We start from the raw sequence: 18430 nt of genomic DNA on the forward strand, positions 1-18430 counted from the left end.
AATTGGCTTCAAAGGTAGCACTTCGTCAATGCAAAGAATTTAAAGACATTTGTTTGTTAAGAAAAGCGTTTTTAATTAAAAGAAGTGACACAGAAGCAGCACGAAGCTCGCCTTTTATAAAGATTCACGATACAAGAGGAGGAGGTAGTTCTACAGTGTAGTACCTTGATGAAACGTTTGTGAAACAGAATCATTCCATGAATACCTGCTGGAAAATGAGTGATGGTACCATACAAGCGGTTTTAAAATTCCCATAGGAAAAGGTTCTCGGATACTTATTGTACACACTGGCTCTTCTTTTCTGATTTGTTTCCTGAGAGTAAACTTGTATTTAGGTATAAGAAAAACAGTGGTGACTACCATTCGGAAATGAACGCTGTCACTTTCAAGAAATGATTCACTGAACAGTTCTTGCCATACCTAGCTTCGAACTCGGTCATTGTAAGTACCGTTCCACTTATCATTCAGCAGTTACAGAGAAATGGCCAAGTACGACCACCAGGAAAGGGCATATTGTGCTCTGACTGAAAAACAAAATCTCAACTGGTATTGATGGTATTTCCATCAAAGTATTGAAACACACACACGTTTCATTTGTGAAGTCCTGTGCCACATCTTTAATGAATCACTGATATTAGGAATTGCCCCTGATAGACTTAAATATGCAGTTGTGAAACCATTATACAAGAAGGGTGACAGAAACGAAGTAACCAATTATCGTCCTATTTCACTCTAACTTGTTTCTCCACGGTTCTCGAGAAACTTGTACGCGGAAGGATTCTTGAACATCTTAGTAAATGCAATATTCTCAATAAAAGTCAAGTTGGTTTCCAGAAAAACATTTCAACAGAAGATGCAATATATTCTTTCACCAATGCAATTCTTAAATCATTCAATAACAAAATGTCTCCAACTGGAATTTTTTGTGACCTTTCTAAGGCGTTCGATTGCTTGACCATGAGATTTTTCTGAGAAATCCAGAATTTTACGGGTTAACTGGAGAAGCAAGGATGTGGCTTTCCTCCTATTTAAAGGACCAGAAACAGAAAGTCATGGTAAACGACACTAATGGGGAACAAGTGGCCTCTTCTTGGGGGACAATAAACTGCTGAGTCCCCCAGGGCTCTACTCTGGCTCCTCTACTTTTCCTTATTTTCATAAATGACCTTCCAATGTGTACAAGCGCTAAGGTAAAATTTACTTTGTTTGCTGATGACACAACGATTCTGGTAGCCAATTCAACAAATACTAATCTTGAGATCACTGTAAATGCCATTTTTCAGGAGACCTTTAACTGGTTTACTTCTAATGGATTATCACTAAATTTTGAAAAAACTCAATTGATTCAATTCCGTACAAGGCAAAATATCGAAGGTGAGATTAATGTTAAATACAATGATGGGAATTTAGCAAGAGTGGAGTCAACAAAGTTCCTGTATCTATTTGTTAATAGCAATCTGAACTGGTCCTTAGACATTCCTTATCTATATAAAAAACTAAGTGTTCTCCCACTATAATGTCGAAGCAGTTAGTTTAAACTCATAATGCCTGTTGACACCGAAAAATATGATAACATACTGACAATTTTTTTGCACTAGTGTTTTCTACAAGTAATTCTTTTTTACACATAGTGGTTTACATTGACAGTAGTGAAACACGTCCACATACGCGCATTATACACATTTAAAAATTATATGGAGTAGAATGAGTTGTCAAGCAAACAAAACGATTTCAGTTTATTTTGTTATGTATTACATTTTTACTTATAATACAGTCCAAATCGCGATAAATGGCACTTATTGCAACTATTTTCGATGATCTTGTCGTTAGACAATCGTCGTTTTGAGAAAAATTGTTCTTGACGTCTTCACAAAGCTGCATCAGCTGTTCTCGCCTTCCGACGTCACACAGGCAACTGCTGTGGAGCAGTGGACACAACCTCCAAACTCACCTACTAAGATTTCTCTCATGTAGACGAATGATCGAAATCGGTTTTAAAATGTATTATTCCCTCATAGATTTGAACTACAATACGGTGTACCGAAAACAAATGGAACAGAATTGTTGTCTGCAGCAACACAGTTCGGTAACACGGACTTCGTTTGCTCGCTCTCTGCTGCCTCCCATGCGCAAACTTCGTCCCCTTCACGCCTCCCTATTGTTCCGCCTGTATGCGCGGAAACGTCGTCTAACGTGAACGAAGCGGGCTATAGACTCGGTGGTATTACACAAGGTTCACAGAAAGAAGTACGAAATTCGTCCAACAGATGGCAAACAACGTTGAATGTTAAATGCTCTTGCGACCCTTAGTTGTGATAAATGTGACTGAAATCGCAGCCATATTCAGTAAAGTTGTTGTGATTTCTTAGTCACTGCGACTTGTAACATATGTGATGGCTTGCTCGCAGCTAGGTGTGAGAGGGATCAGTTTTTGAAAAAACAGCTGTTCTGACTGAACATCAGATTAGCTGTACAGACTAGTGATGGGCTAAACTGCGATTTTCCGATATCAGTGATTTCTGTGAATGCTACTTTTCAGTATCTGTTATTCTTAACTGTGATTTGTCGCAGTTAAGAGTCGCAGTTAAGGAACATAGGTCGTGTATCCCTCTGCCACTGCTATTTCTGCGATTTCTACGATTTCTGCTACTTCCGCGATTTCTGCTACTTCTGCGATTTCTGTGACTTCTGCTACTTCTGCGATTTCTGTGATTCCTGCGATTTCTGCGACTTACCACCTATGAAAAAGTTACATCTGTCAACACAGAAAATTGCATCTCAACAAACCTGTCATTGGCAAGAATGTTTTACGTTTTTTCTTCCGTTGGCTTTAATTTTGTATTAAAGAAACAACTGTGAAAATATTAATAGTGTAATTAATATGTAAGTAGCCGTACAGTACCGTAATAGTTCGTATTTAGAAAATGAATTCTAACATATTGTTATGTTCACAGGTACCTGAACTACATTTCAGTCACTCAGTAAAGTGATAACTCAAAATATCATTGTCAACAGATCTGAAGAAATTGCCACTGCGTCTTTAGACCGTTTTCGTCAGACGAGAGGTTAGTTTCTAAGCGTTTCGATGGACTTAATTACTTCAATGAGATCGTTCTTGCAAATGTGATATTCATTATATCAAATATTAGCAATCTACTCTGTCAATTATATTGCTAGTAATTAATGACAGCAAAAATTGTTTAATAATCCTTGTGTTTTTGCAGACACAGTTCTGACTCTGATTACTGGTTGCTGTACGTATCTATCCACATCAAGACTGTTGAGAGAGACTCCTGAAGATTCAAGACAGCTCTTAGAGGATTTGCAGTTTAAAAGTGAAATAAATGTGAAGTGAGTGTGTGAATGATTAAACTGTGTTTTATTGAAGTTGTTGTGCGATTTTAAAGGAATAATAAATGTCAAATACAGTGAGTGAATAATAAAAATCTCATTTTCCACATGTTTAAGCCGTTGTATACCCATAATTTTCCGCCACTTACTTATTGGTAAACACTTGTTGGAGAGTGACATGCCGCCCCCCCTTTCTCCACAATCTTGGTGTGACACTGACCTGTAACATATCCCGAAGTCTACAATATGCATTTTGAGGCTATTGATATGAAAGTGGGAAGTACAGATCTTCCAGTTAAATCAGGCAGGAATAGCTTAAGTGCATTACTTGAAAGTAACACAGGAAAAGCTTAGTTATGTAGGTGGTAGTAGTGTCGGCAAAAAGTTTTTGTGTGTGAAGTTGCCATGTAGAACACCAGGTGTAAAACTTTTCTCCCGAGTCTTGAACTGTGTCGGAACAAAAGTGTGGCATTCATATGACTGTTTTCATTTCTCTACACTTATACAGATGTCTGAGTTCTGCTGTGTTGACATTGCAAAGTCTTGTAGGCATGTGGAGTATTAACCAAAACTGTCATATTGGAAGCAGAATCAAACACATTTGTTACGTTACTTGATATTTTCAGGAGAAAAAGTCAATGTTGCTTTTTATTAATATAATACATTCAGAGTCACAGCAGTATTTGACCTACCATAACTGATGCTCAATGTGCATGTCGTCATATAATACGAAGGGCTTATTTCAATAGTGGTACAAGTCCATTACCTCCACTTTTCTGTCTATAATGCTTCTGAAATTTGTGATCCAAACAAACATAAATAAAGGTTCATCTCTAGCAAGAAGCCATATGCTTGAATATTTCTGGTATCTCAACTGCAGATTTTTCAGCGCTCATTTAACTTTACGACTCTGTATCTCAAAATGAACAAAAATGGACTTGTACCACTATTGAAATAAGCCCTTCATATGCACACACAGCACATCGATCTCGTGAGGCACAAGGCTCTCATAACGAAGTACGTACGTCGGTCAACAGATGACACTAGGAAAAGTATGTTAACTGCCCTTTTTAGTTGCTACTTGCGACTCTTAGTTGCGATTTGTCACAGAAATCGCAGTTTGACTCGGTAGCGAATAGCGTAGTATGAACTTTGCTCAACAGATGGCAGTGCTAACTGCGCTTTTTAGTTGCTACTTGCGACTCTTAGTTGCGACTTGTCATGGAAATCGCAGTTAGACTCGATACCATATCGCAGAGAACGTGCGTCTCGCGGGCCCCGAGGAATCGCTTCATGACGTCATCAGTAAGGCTGAACTCTTCGAAATGTTAAAAACAGCAATCGGGGGAGGCAATTTCAAAGCAAAACCTGCTGGTGGTGACAAAATAAAAATAACATTACTCACACTCGAGCACTACACCACAATAAAAACACTTCTCAACAGCAAAGACATACCCCACTACACTTTCCCCACAACAAAAACACATAATAGAAACATTGTCATCAGAGACCTACCGAGACGAGTGGCCCACCAGGCAATCAAAACAGACCTGAGTGCCCAGGGGTACATCATCAAGGCGGTCCAACAGATGGGAAACATAGGCAGCAAATGGCCCCTGTATCAGGTCACGCTGCCAGACGTCCCACAGAACAAAAGGGACATTAAGACTATCCTGGCGGTCCCTGTGACCACTGAACCACTGCGCCGCAAAAACAAGACGGTGCAGTGCTTCAGATGTCAGGGCCTCAACCACATTGCGGCACACTGCTCAATGGCAGTAAGGTGCAGAAAATGCGCTGAGGCCCATGACACACGAACGTGCAACATAAAACACACGGACCCGCAAATAAGGTGCGCGCTGTGTGGCAAAAAACACACAGCGGTTTACCAAGGTTGCGAGGTCCATAAAAGACACACACAGCAGGCAAAGGGCGCAAAGGCCGCCCCCCACACACGAAAAGAAAACACCACGAACCCATCCAGACACACAAGAAACCAAAACATGACAACACACACAGACAAGGCCTGGGTAAAACCAAGGCCAGACACACCAAGGGCAACATATGCGGAAGTGGTTTCTCCCCCGAGGAGCCACGAAAGCATTGCCCAACCAGCACAACATCAGACACCAACACATGAACAACACCGGGAAATACACAGCAACAACGACTAGGTCCACCTTGACGGAGAAGGCCCTAGGAAACCCCAGACACACTTCCCCCCCATGGATCAGTTGTTAGGCGTAATGGTGCAGACCATGAACCTCGTCATGGAAATGATGAAGGAATTCAGGGAAGCCCAAAAGCAGAACACACAGATCCTCGCAGCCCTTCAGGCAACAGTCCAGCAGTCGCTCCCCTCTGCGACTTCCTCAGTAGTATCAAAACCCCATCATGGATAGACAACCAAACATCCAAGGCCTGACAATGTGCGTCTTTAACGCAGACGGCATTGTCAATCAAGAGGTCGAGTTCAGAGAACTCATGAAGGAGTTCTCCATCGACATATGCATGATGGGGGAAACCCACCTAAAACCGCGAATAAAAGCGACAGTCCCCAACTATGTTAGCTATCGCAAAGACAGGCCAACCCAAGGCGGAGGGGTGGCCATATACATAAAAAGAGGGATCCCCCACCACCAGGTATTCTTACCAGCTACCAACAAAATTGAAGCAGTGGCGGTGGAAGTAACCCTAACAATTGTTGCAGTCTACCGACCCCCACATGACCAGATAGATGAGGGAGACATAGCTGCTCTAGGGCAAATTGAAGGCAAACTCGTAATAGGGGGAGACTTCAATGCCAAACACCCTGACTGGAATTCTAGAGTAACCTCCAGAGCAGGCGCCAAACTGCAACAACTAGCGCGCACCCACCACTTCGAAACATGGGGTCCAGTCGAGCCCACACATTTTCCGAAAAACGGAAGCAGGCCCGATGTGTTAGACATAGCTCTCACTAGGAGGATCGCAGGATTTGTGACCGCAAGGACAATCAACAGAATGTCCTCCAACCACAACCCAGTGATTTTAGAAGTCGATGTGGGAGAATGGGTAGCACTCCCACGGTACCAGACGTCTTACAAACGCACAGACTGGGAGCGATACCAAGAAACAGTCGCCTCTGATATCGCTCGCGCTCCGCCACCTAGTGCCGAAACAGTAGACCAAGCGCTACAAGACCTAACAGGCACCATCTTGCAGGCAGCGGAAGAAGCCACCCCTCCACAAAGGGATGGCCCACCGCCGCAAATACAGCTCCCGGAACACTTGCTAGCTCAAATTCGACATAACAACAGAGTGGCAAAAGAGTGGAAGATCACCAGAAATCAGGCCACCAGGAGGCTGCTCAATCGTCTACAGAGAGAACTGAAGGTAGCGCTCAATGAGCACAGAAACCAGCAATGGCAAAACCGCCTTGCAGCTCTCAAAGTAGACGATCATACACTTTGGCAAGCAACCAAACAATTCACAAAAAGACGCGCTAGGATGCCGCCACTGCACGGCGAGCGGGGACTGGTCTACAGCAATGCTGAGAAGGCCAACTCCCTCGCCGACTCCTTCGAGAAGCAGTTTCAAACGGCAGAACCCCAGGATGAAGAGCATGAAGAGGTAGTCAGTCGTCAACTGGCCGTCTTCCTCAATGCTGATGAGGACCCAGAGGACGAACCCATACTTTTTGCCCCTGAGGACGTGGCAAGAGTAATCAGGTCCCTCCCTACGAAAAAGGCGCCAGGGCACGACAGTGTCACAAACCAGTTAGTCAAAAAACTCCCACCCACAGCGATCACACACCTCGCGAACGTCCTCAACGAGATTACTCGTTCCCGCGAGTTCCCAGCTTGCTGGAAACATGCGGAAGTGGTCGCGATACACAAACCAGGAAAAGACCCTTTATTCCCGCAGCACTACAGGCCGATTAGCCTCTTGCCAACACTCAGCAAGATCTATAAGCGCCTCCTGCTAAAACCCATACAAGAACACATTACCAGAGAGCAAATTCTGCCGGATTTCCAATTTGGATTCCGACAGAACCACTCTGCCCCACAACAGGTCATGAGAATGGTTGAAGCAGCTACAGAGGGCTTCAACCACAAAGGCTACTGCGGGATAGTGCTACTAGACATAGCCAAAGCCTTTGATTCAGTATGGCATAGAGGGCTACTCTACAAGTTGTACTCACAAGGGTTTCCAGGGAGCATAGTTCAGCTAATCAAGAGCTACTTCGCGAATAGGACTTTCTCTGTCAAAGTAGAAACTGCCACCTCCACCAGAAGGCGTATTCGTGCCGGGGTGCCACAGGGATCGGTCCTGGGGCCCGTATTGTACAGCTTGTACACTGTGGACACTCCAACGGCCCCCCTGGTGCACACCGCGCAGTACGCAGACGACACAGCCTTCTACACGAGAAATGCGAACAAGGACCTGGTCATTCGTAGGCTACAAAGGGTTTTAGACGACACAGAAACCTGGGCCCGTCGCTGGCGCATCACCATCAATTCGGAGAAGACGCAGGCAATGCTGATTACCCGCAGGCTCGGAAGGCGCGAACCTCCTCAACGTCCCCCCCTCCACCACCACCTAAATGGAACCCAACTCCCCTGGCGCAGAACAGCCAAGTACCTTGGCGTAACCTTGGACTCTCGTCTTACATGGAAACCCCACATAGACGAGGTCCACAGGAAGGTCTGCGCCAGAATGTCCATCCTATACCCTATCCTGAACACAAACAGCTCCCTTCCCTGCCCAGTAGCAGTAAATGTTTACCAGGCCCTGATCCGGCCAGTAATGGAGTATGCGTGCCCTGTCTGGGGATACGCGGCAAAGCAGCACCTGGACAAACTCCAGAGGCTGCAGAACCGCGCCCTCAGAAGGGCACTGCACCTACCTCTTGGATTCCCCACAGACGACTTGCACGCCGCAGCCGAAATCCCACTCCTGAGAGAGCGTTTCCAGGATCTGGTAAGGGCCTTCTATGAAGGTTCTTCCAGATCCGGAAATGCACTGATCCACTCCCTAGGTCGGTATGACATGTCCCGCGATAAACACAAGCGCCCTATGACGATCTTCGACGATTAAGTCGAAGAGAAAATCCCAATACCCAATCCCTAATCCAGTTCCTTCCCATATATCACCAATCATCTCGCCTACCTCAGGCAAGTACTAGACACACTCACAACAATTCATCACTTATCACAGACACCAAAAATATATAGAAAAATCACACACACCTGTACACAGGGGAGTAAAAGCCAAAAGACTGCAAACTCCCCCTCACACTTCCCCAAAGAGGGGAAAGTATTAGATGAAAGCAGGCAGGCAGAGAACGTGCGTCTCGCGGGCCCCGAGGAATCGCTTCATGACGTCATCAGTAAGGCTGAAAGCGTGACAGCGCTGCCTGGTGACTAGACCTGTAAACAAATCTGTTGACGTAAGTGACGTCACACTTTGGCCACAGCGTTTATACAGACTTGCCATCAGCTATTGTTTTGGAACGTCATATCAATCCAGATTGTTTGAATGAAGCTTCCATTAACAGAATTAAATGTAGAAAGAAGGTTTGAATGCGAATAATCTGGATTATGGTGACATAATAATCCGCAGCGTAGTCAAAGTTACACATTAGAGTCTTACGTGATTGATTGAAGCCAACTGATAACAAATTATTGGTCGAAAGTCAGAGTGATTTATAGCATAACACATATTACGCATTGAGGACAATGTGTATAAATGTTTCTAACGCATTAACTGCAGCTTTGAGCTTACCAATGTAGGCTAACTACCACTGAGACGTTTGCAGCACGAATTTGTCTTTGAACCCATACCAGCAGTAGCAAATGCGGAAAAAAAAATCAAATATGGTAAAGGATACGTAGTGGAACGCCCATTGGGTCTAGTGTAGCAGGGGATACAACCCGTCGGCTTTGGACAATGACGTCACAAGTCGCCAGAGAGCAGTTTACCATTTTCGCTTTTACTGTTATGTTTCAGTTTCGTTTTTTTACTGATTGCTTAATAAAGTGGATCTGTTTATTCTATCTCGTGAGATTTTTTTTTAAAAAGCCAAAAAACACTTATCAGCCACTGAAGGGAGCTACAACACTAAGAAGAATCGCTTCTCGATTGGCCACTTGTGACGTCATTGTCCAAAGCCGACGGGTTGTATCCCCTGCTGCACTAGTCCCGCATTTTTCCAGTTTGTGTACGATATCTGTAAGTAATATGCATCAAAACACGTCGGATGATTGTTCATTTTCTAATATATGTTTTTTGGGGATGACCCAGTAGTTTTATTTTTTATTATGAGAAATGCATTAAATGTGGGAAAGTGCATTTAAATACGCCGCAAACAAATATTAGGCAAAGCCACACGTCTGTCTGTTATCATAACCGTTATTTCTCTTTCGCTGTGTTCCACAACTGTCGAAAAAATTATCGCTTTTCAACATAATGTAGACCTCAGACTATGCTACAAATAGTTATTACTCCAACCAAGGTTTCTAGGGGAAGGGGGCGAAATCCAGTATAGTGCTCTAGCCCAGATATGTGCTCTTGCCCAGTGTGTGTTACAGGTTTGCTTAAATTTTGATCGCTGTTTTTCTATAAACAAACAGCTATATGCCAATCACATCTCCCTGTATGTAGTTTCTCAAAAATCCAGTTTATGTGATCTTAAGATAAAAAGAGCTCAATGAGGGAATATTAATAGATCTAAGCAGTAAGCCTACTGACATCTCCAAATTGTAATACTGCTATAGATGCAAGTCACTGATTGTCAGAGTGTATCAGTGGGACAAAACATTTGAAGTAAATCACAAAGCTTAGGTTAGTTCAACTATTACTTCTTAATGTAGTAGGCAGTCACAATTTTCTTCCGTATTTTGATGTACATACATACTACACAAGCAACCAAATGGTACCTGGTGGAGGGTACCTTGTACCACTACAAATCATTTTCTTTCGTGTTCCACTCACAAACAGAGAGAGGGAAGAAAGGCTATCTACCATCTGAGCCTAGATTTCTCATGCCTTCTAAATTTTCTCAATAGTGTTGTACAAAAAGAACACTATTTTCCCTCCAGGGATTCTCACATGTGTTTGCCAAGCATCTTCATTATACTCGCACATATTTTGAAACTACTGGTAACCTATATAGCATCCAGACTCTGAGTTGCTTCATTGTGTTGCTTAAATCTGACCTGGATCTCAAACATTGGAGCAGTACTCATGAATGTGTCACATAATTGTTCTATACGGATGGTGTAAGTGATCTTCCCCTCATTTCCAGTCACAAACTATATTCATCTTCCCAGAGGAAGGAAGTAACAATCCTGAAAGCTAGAAAGGTTGTGTTTTTTTTTTTTAATTCAAGTGCTGTTTTTCTCTCATACTTTGTATAAGTCATTTCATAATTTTACAATGAGTACTGTCAGCTGTACATATAATGGTTACATTAATATCCTGTTAATTTGAACCTTAGTGTTAACATTAACTAGCAATTGCATTCGTGAGTCGAAACATTATGTTTAATTATAATTATGGAAGGAGAAGCTAATGAAATATTTTTTTTTTACTTTGTATTTTTTTATTACCTTAGGATTTTCAGTTTTCTGCCTGATGTCTAGCAGCAACCTGTTAAAGACTTTCGATCAGAATGTGATATTCCATTCTGAATCGTAGGCAGGGATGTATAGTCTACATGGACATTGTTTCTACTTCCAGTATTTTGCAAGTGCATTTCACTGAACAGGGTAAAATTACCCCTATTATGAACAACAAATACTATTAGGGAGTAAATATGTTACATGTAAGTGAAAGACTCCGAAGGGCCCTGAAAAGACTCACTGCGCTATTAATTTTACACAATAATTTTACTCTCATGGATAAAAAGTTTTGTTAACTTGCCACATCAGATTTGAATAAAATCGCAAGCTTTTCATAGCAGCCTCCATCACCGTCACCAGTAATGGTAGTGGTGTGGTGTACTGTAGCAGCACATTAAAAGTGAAACTTCCTGGCAGACTAAAACTGTGTGCTCGACCGAGACTCGAACTCGGGACCTTTGCCTTTTGCGAGCAAGTGCTCTACCATCTGAGCTACCGAAGCACGACTCACGCTCGGTACTCACAGCTTTACTTCTGCCAGTATCTTGTCTCCTACCTTCCAAACTTTACAGAAGCTCTCCTGTGAACCTAGCAGAACTAGCACTCCTGAAAGAAAGGATATAGCGGAGACATGGCTTAGCCACAGCCTGGGGGATGTTTCTCATTCTGGAAACATTAAAAGTGTTTCAATTGAATTGATTCTGCATTATTTCTCTTTCTCATGTCCTTGACATTAATGCTACCAAGTTGTGTTCTTGTACAGTAATTAGTTTCCATGTTATAACATGTTAAATATAGAAAGTTTAACTGTAACCAAGCAGTAGTTTTCTTTGATGACAATATCAGTTCCAGTGCACAACTGAATTTCAAAATCTGTCTTGTGGGGTGAAAATCCATTACTGCTGCTATCTTGTGCTGACAATGAGATGACTTTCATAGAAATACTGAATTATTTCATTTGTAATACAGTTTCATAGTTTTTGTAGTTGCTCATGACCTTTACACTTGCATGCAATGGATGTAGCATCAGCATACAGAACTATCCTTGAATTTGGGGAGCATTATTTTGTCATTTACATAAATTGACAAAAGAAAGTATCCCAGTACTAAGTCCTGGGTACCCTGTATTACATATCAGTAATGTTAGATCAGTGTGTGCCACTCGCCATTCTTAAGAGTGAAAACTGATTTGTGTTAGATAAGGTTTTATTAAACTGTGAACAATTATCAGCACTATTATCCAGCCGTTTTCCCAGAGTATTTACTATCTCTCTTTACAAGCAAATGATAGAGATTAGCTTTCCCATCTATAGCTTATCGCAGAAAGTTCAGTAACACCTTCAACACATAAGGAATTGAGCACCAACTATTGACACTTTTTACAACATCACCATAAGGTTTGATAGCCCTACTGAAAGACGAGCAGAAATTTTTTGTTAATTGGTGCATAATAAGGTTCTTTTTTGGTATACCAGTGCTCAGTAATAACTGAAACATCTGGTTTATTAAAACATGCTATTATGCCCAAATCATTGTGCTTACTTCCTAGGCTCGTAAAGTTTTGGAAGATGATCTTTGTTCGCAGGTTGCATTGTCACCACATGTTTTTTCTTTTTTTTGTTTGTAACCATAAATATCCTCATTAAGTAAATCAGATGTACTTGTCAAACTGGGAAGAGGACACAAAAAGGTCACACATGTACAAAATAATAATAAAAGGAAAGATTCCAAACGAGTTTCTTACAGCAAAATGTAAAACTTAATTGTTTTTGGATATATTACTTACTTATATCCTTCATTCAAAAACTTAAGAAGGCTGTTAGTTTAGTGTCTTCAAGGCATAATGCTGTTTCACTGAGCATCACAACAATCAAGCCTGAGATAGTAGTGTACTATGATACTACATATGAAGAAATTGATGCACTGGATGTGAAGTGCAATGTTTAGTCTACCCAGCAGGTGTTCCAGAAGATGGCCCTGCACTATTCTATAGCATCATGAATATTTGTGTGGTATATACATTAGTGATATATTCTTCACTGACAGAAAATTTAATAATCACATTTTTCCTTCAAGTTTCTGAAATGGCAGTTGATGAGATCATTTCTGAAGATACAGCTATCAACCTGCACTTTCAGCATGAAGTAGCACTACAATTACCAGAATTCTGAAATGTGGATCTAGTAAACCTAGAGTTGCTCTAGGAAAATAAGTAAGATGTGACATGTGTCCCAGATCAAAGATGAGAAAATGAAAGGTTGCTGTATTAGCTATAGCACACAAATATGCAGTGACTAAGAAGTGTGAAACGACTGTGTTCAAAGCTATGTAGACTTGTTTAATTCCTGGTTTAAGTCATTCACATTATTTCATTGCTGTGTTTCCTGCTGCCATCCATTAATACAGAATGTCAACAACTATTTTGTTACTTTAAAATCTTCAACATGTTCACTGTGGCTGACACAAAGGTCAATAAGAGCTACTAGCCATGAGCTTTTAAGTGTCAGCTGCAGTGAATGTGCAAAACAAGAAAATTTTTGCAATTTAATTTAAAGTCCTATTCAGCTTCCTTTTTCAGGTGTGTTTATTTTTAAATATTAAAACTGATGAGAGTTTCATTCCAAGACCCCTAATTTTGAAATCTGGATGACATCATCCCAGCATTGCAACAAAATATGCACCATGCACAACAGGTTCAATGCAATCTCTCCTCTCCACAAATTTGCACCTCAGATGTGTTATATGTCATATATATGTTATACATCATATAATACTACAGTTAATTTTCCATATATCTGAGCAAAAAGAGTTATTGTGTGTCCATGTTTATCTCATCTAGGCATTGCATCTTTCCCTTAACTTCAGTGTGCTTTACAATAAAATTTGTATGAAAAGTTTTCTGTGTAAATTACCTATTCTACAGCTAATGCTTGTGTAACCCAGTGTGCCATTCAGGTGGGTTTACTGGTGTGTCAATATAACTGTCAGGTTTCGTTTGAAAGGTGTTCTTGAAATATATTCCCACATAAATTTTTATCTATTCTCAGTTGCAAAATATATTACACACTGTCAGTGCCATTTCAATGTAAAGATTTTAAATCATGCTGGGGAATATACCAATAACACAGTCCCAGCATACCTCAGAAATTTAATTTTAGTTGCTTCAACCAATGACAATTACGGACCAAGTCTTGCACTGCCCTGTTTTGTGTATTAACCCGTTGGCTGGCATGAAGGTGACGGTGGTCACAGCAGATTGCTCTGCTGGGGCCAGCACTGAACTCATGGTAACAACCAGATATCAGCAATTTTACACTTTAATCTTACTTATATTTGATATCCCTTACCATTTCAAGACAATTTTTCGGTTTGCGGTATTTTTATTTAAATGACTACAAAGTTATTCATGAATTTAGTTTTAGATACATATTTAACATAATATATTTAACTGTGTAAATGATAATTCCTGAAACAGTAATTAGCATTCTAGCTGTATCTTTTTAGCCAAAGCTGTACAGATGCATATACTTCACACTAGTTCCTAAACGACTGCTTAACACATTGACTACCATGCTGCTGACAGCAGAGCAGCACACTTAATGCTGCATTCCAGACCTAATCATGCCAGGGCCAAGAAATGCAGATCTCAGGAGTACTATAATCTAATAATGTAAACTTATAACTAAAAAGGCAATTTCCAATTATGTCTACCAAGCAAATTATGCTTTGAGTCAGTGATTTCTTTTGCCATAACTGACTAGTGAACACTCATGCCATAGGATGGTGAATATTTATACTTTGCCTGTGAGAAGCAGCTATGCACATAGTCTAATTGATGTTGAAATTATCACCTGGGTATTTTAATTAAATTTGGTCTACTATAAGCAACATGATGAAGGAATCAAAAGAAAGACACACACAGAATTAATTTCTTTATTAACAATGCTCGGATTTCCACATCACCATAGAGGTACCAAGCTGGATGCGTTACTCGTTTTTTTACATGGCGAGTTTCCCCAGTAGGCCTATAAACCATGAAACAGACAAAAAAGCTACTTCTCGTTGTCTTCTCTTCCTCGGACTTTCACTTCAGAAACTCTGAAACATCCATTACAAAAACACATTACACCACTCACAAACCTGGATTCAGTCACTGCAATTCATATCTATTTTACTGTCAAAAATACTGACTATGATCAATGATTAATTGTGAACATTCAAAAGTTTTCAAATGTGCAGGTTACTGTTAGAATACAGTTACTACACAATTTTTGATCAGGAAAAAGGGGTCTAGTGCAGCAGGGGATACAACCCGTCGGCTTTGAACAATGACGTCATTCCTTAGTCATAGATAGTAATGTCTTCACTTCGAGGCATAGATAATAAAGCAGTTCTGTGTTCTAATAAGCGCTATCATTAAAATAATTGAATGTGAATCTAAAAGCGATCGTTTATCTATATTTCACTATTTTACCATATTTCACTTTCTTATTCCACCAATATGCTTCAGTAGCTGATAAGTGTTTTTGGCTTACTAAAAAAAAAAAAAATCTCACGAGATAGAATAAACTGATCCTAAGATACAGATGCTTCAGTAGCTGATAAGTGTTTTTTGGCTTTTTTTAAAAAAAAATTTCACGAGATAGAATAAACTGATCCTGCTTTCGCTGTTATGTCGTAGTTTAGTTTTTTTTATTGATTGCTTAATAAAGTAGGATCAGTTTATTCTATCTCGTGAGATTTTTTTAAAAAAAAGCCAAAAAACACTTATCAGCTACTGAAGGGAGCTACAACACTAAGAAGAATCGCTTCTCGGCTTTTGATAAGATCAATGTGTAGTTGCCTTTCAACAAGTGAAACACAAAGATTAAATAAACAATCAAAACATATAAAATGAAACAGGTTGCAAATGTAACGTACGTGTATTTCCACCTATTCGTTACCAGTGTACATATATCGAGGTCAATGGAAGTCTGGTATACATATATTACATACGTAGGTCATTCTGTCATCAATAATACTGATATGTACTTAAGAAAAGACTGTTAGTAATAGCGGAGACGTATAGTTCCAGTGAACAACAGGACAGCAATGCTAGTTGAAACTAAGAAATCGACTACGCTGAACTTGTATCCCGTACTGCACTTAAGCAATACAGTTCGAAAGTCTTTCGAGATACAACTGACATACATATAACGTGATGTATTCTTTGATAGTAATTTCATTCATTTCTTTCCATTGTATTTTGCGAAGAAATACTAAGATACAAACACGCGATATCGTTAACGTGAAAATACTACTGGCCCTTACATATGTGAAATAAAGTTTATCTCTCTCGCATTCCTTTGTTTCTCAACATTCTCCTCAGCTCTTTACGTGCGTCTCGCGGGCCCCGAGGAATCGCTTCATGACGTCATCAGTAAGGCTGAAAGCGTGACAGCGCTGCCTGGTGACTAGACCTGTAAACAACTCTGTTGACGTAAGTGACGTCACACGTTGGCCACAGCGTTTCTACAGACTTGCCATCAGCTATTGTTTTGGAACGTCAAATCAATCCAGATTGTTTGAATGAAGGTTCCATTAACAGAAATAAACGTTGAAAGAAGGTTTGAATGCGAATAATCTGGATTATGGTGGCATAATAATCCGCAGCGTAGTCAAAGTTACACATTAGAGTCTTACGTGATTGGTTGAAGCCAACTGATAACAAATTATTGGTCGAAAGGCAGAGTGATTTATAGCATAACACATATTACGCATTGAGGACAATGTGTATAAATGTTTTTAACGCATGAACTGCAGCTTACCAATGTAGACTAACTACCACTGAGACGTTTGCAGCACGAATTTGTCTTTGAACTCATACCAGCAGTAGCAAATGCGGAAAAACAAATCAAATATGGCAAAGGATACGTAGTGGAACGCCCATTGCATTTTTTCCAGTTTGTGTACGATATCTGTAAATAATATGCATCAAAACACGTCGGATGATTGTTCATTTTCTAATATATGTTTTGTGGGGATGACCCAGTAGTTTCATTTTTTTATTAAGAGAAATGCATTAAATGTGGGAAAGTGCATTTAAATATGCCGCAAACAAATATTAGGCAAAGCCACACATCTGTCTGTTATCACAACCGTTATTTCTCATTCGCTGTGTTCCATAACTGTCGACGAAATTATCGCTTTTCAACCTAATGTAGACCTCAGACTTTGCTACAAATAGTTATTACTCCAGCCAAGGTTTCTAGGGGAAGGGGCCGAAATCCAGTATAGTGCTCTAGCCCAGATATGTGCTCTTGCCCAGTGTGTGTTACCGATATGCTTAAATTTTGATCGCTGTTTTTCTGTAAACAGACAGCTATATGCCAATCACATCTCCCTGTATGTAGTTTCTCAAAAATCCAGTTTATGTGATCTTAAGATAAAAAGAGCTCAACGAGGGAATATTAATAGATCTAAGCAGTAAGCCTACTGACATCTCCAAATTGTAAGACTGCTATAGATGCAAGTCACTAATTGTCAGAGTGTATCAGTGGGACAAAACATTTGAAGTAAATCACAAAGCTTAGGTTAGTTCAACTATTACTTCTTAATGTAGTAGGCAGTCACAATTTTCTTCCGTATTTTGATGTACATACATACTACACAAGCAACCAAATGGTACCTGGTGGAGGGTACCTTGTACCACTACAAATCATTTTCTTTCCTGTTCCACTCGCAATCAGAGAGAGGGAAGAAAGGCTATCTACCATCCGAGCCCAGATTTCTCATGCCTTTTAAATTTTCTCAATAGTGTGGTACAAAAAGAACATTATTTTCCGTCCAGGGATTCTCACATGTGTTTGCCAAGCATCTTCATTATACTCACACATAGTTTGAAATTACTGGTAACCTATATAGCATCCAGACTCTGAGTTGCTTCAGTGTGTTGCTTAAATCTGACCTGGATCTCAAACATTGGAGCAGTACTGGTGAATGTGTCACATAATTGTTCTATACGGGTGGTGTAAGTGATCTTCCCCTCATTTCCAGCCACAAACTATATTCATCTTCCCAGAGGAAGGAAGTAACAACCCTGAAAGCTAGAAAGGTTTTTTTTTCTTTGTTTTAAGTGCTGTTTTTCTCTCATACTTTGTACAAGTCATTTCATAATTTTACAATGACTACTGTCAGCTGTACATACGAGGGTTATTCCAAAAGTAAGGTCCGATCGGTCGCGAAATGGAAACGACTATGAAAATCCGATAAAGCTTTGCACAGATGTGTTGGGTAGTGTCTCTAGTATAACCCCAGTTAGCATCACGTCGCTCTTCTCATTTCTGAGCTCGCAGTGAGTGCGTAAAGATGTCTAGAAAATAGTGTCTGCCGCCAAGTACGAGGGCCTGGTGAGAAATTTCGCCTGAAGCTATGCAGCCAACATTACATAACTGTCGTGCTGTTTCGTCTTCACGACAATTCTCAGCCGCATTCTG

At 40.5% G+C, this 18430-nt stretch overlaps 1 protein-coding gene across 2 annotated transcripts in view; it reads left to right on the forward strand.

The window, feature by feature from the left end:
• Positions 1–2154: 2154 nt before the first annotated feature.
• LOC126457347 (delta(3,5)-Delta(2,4)-dienoyl-CoA isomerase, mitochondrial) overlaps positions 2155–18430 on the forward strand; it is a 93610-nt gene continuing 77334 nt past the window's right edge. Inside the window, exon 1 of one of the 2 annotated variants that reach the window (XM_050093573.1) lies at positions 2155–2247. The gene's annotated coding sequence lies outside the window, so the exon portion shown is untranslated. Of the gene's footprint in view, positions 2248–9478; positions 9565–18430 lie in introns of those variants that run through there. The other variant, XM_050093575.1, reaches the window with a different exon arrangement.

This window comes from Schistocerca serialis, chromosome 2, assembly GCF_023864345.2.
Source record: "Schistocerca serialis cubense isolate TAMUIC-IGC-003099 chromosome 2, iqSchSeri2.2, whole genome shotgun sequence".
Taxonomy (NCBI): Eukaryota; Metazoa; Arthropoda; class Insecta; order Orthoptera; family Acrididae; genus Schistocerca; species Schistocerca serialis.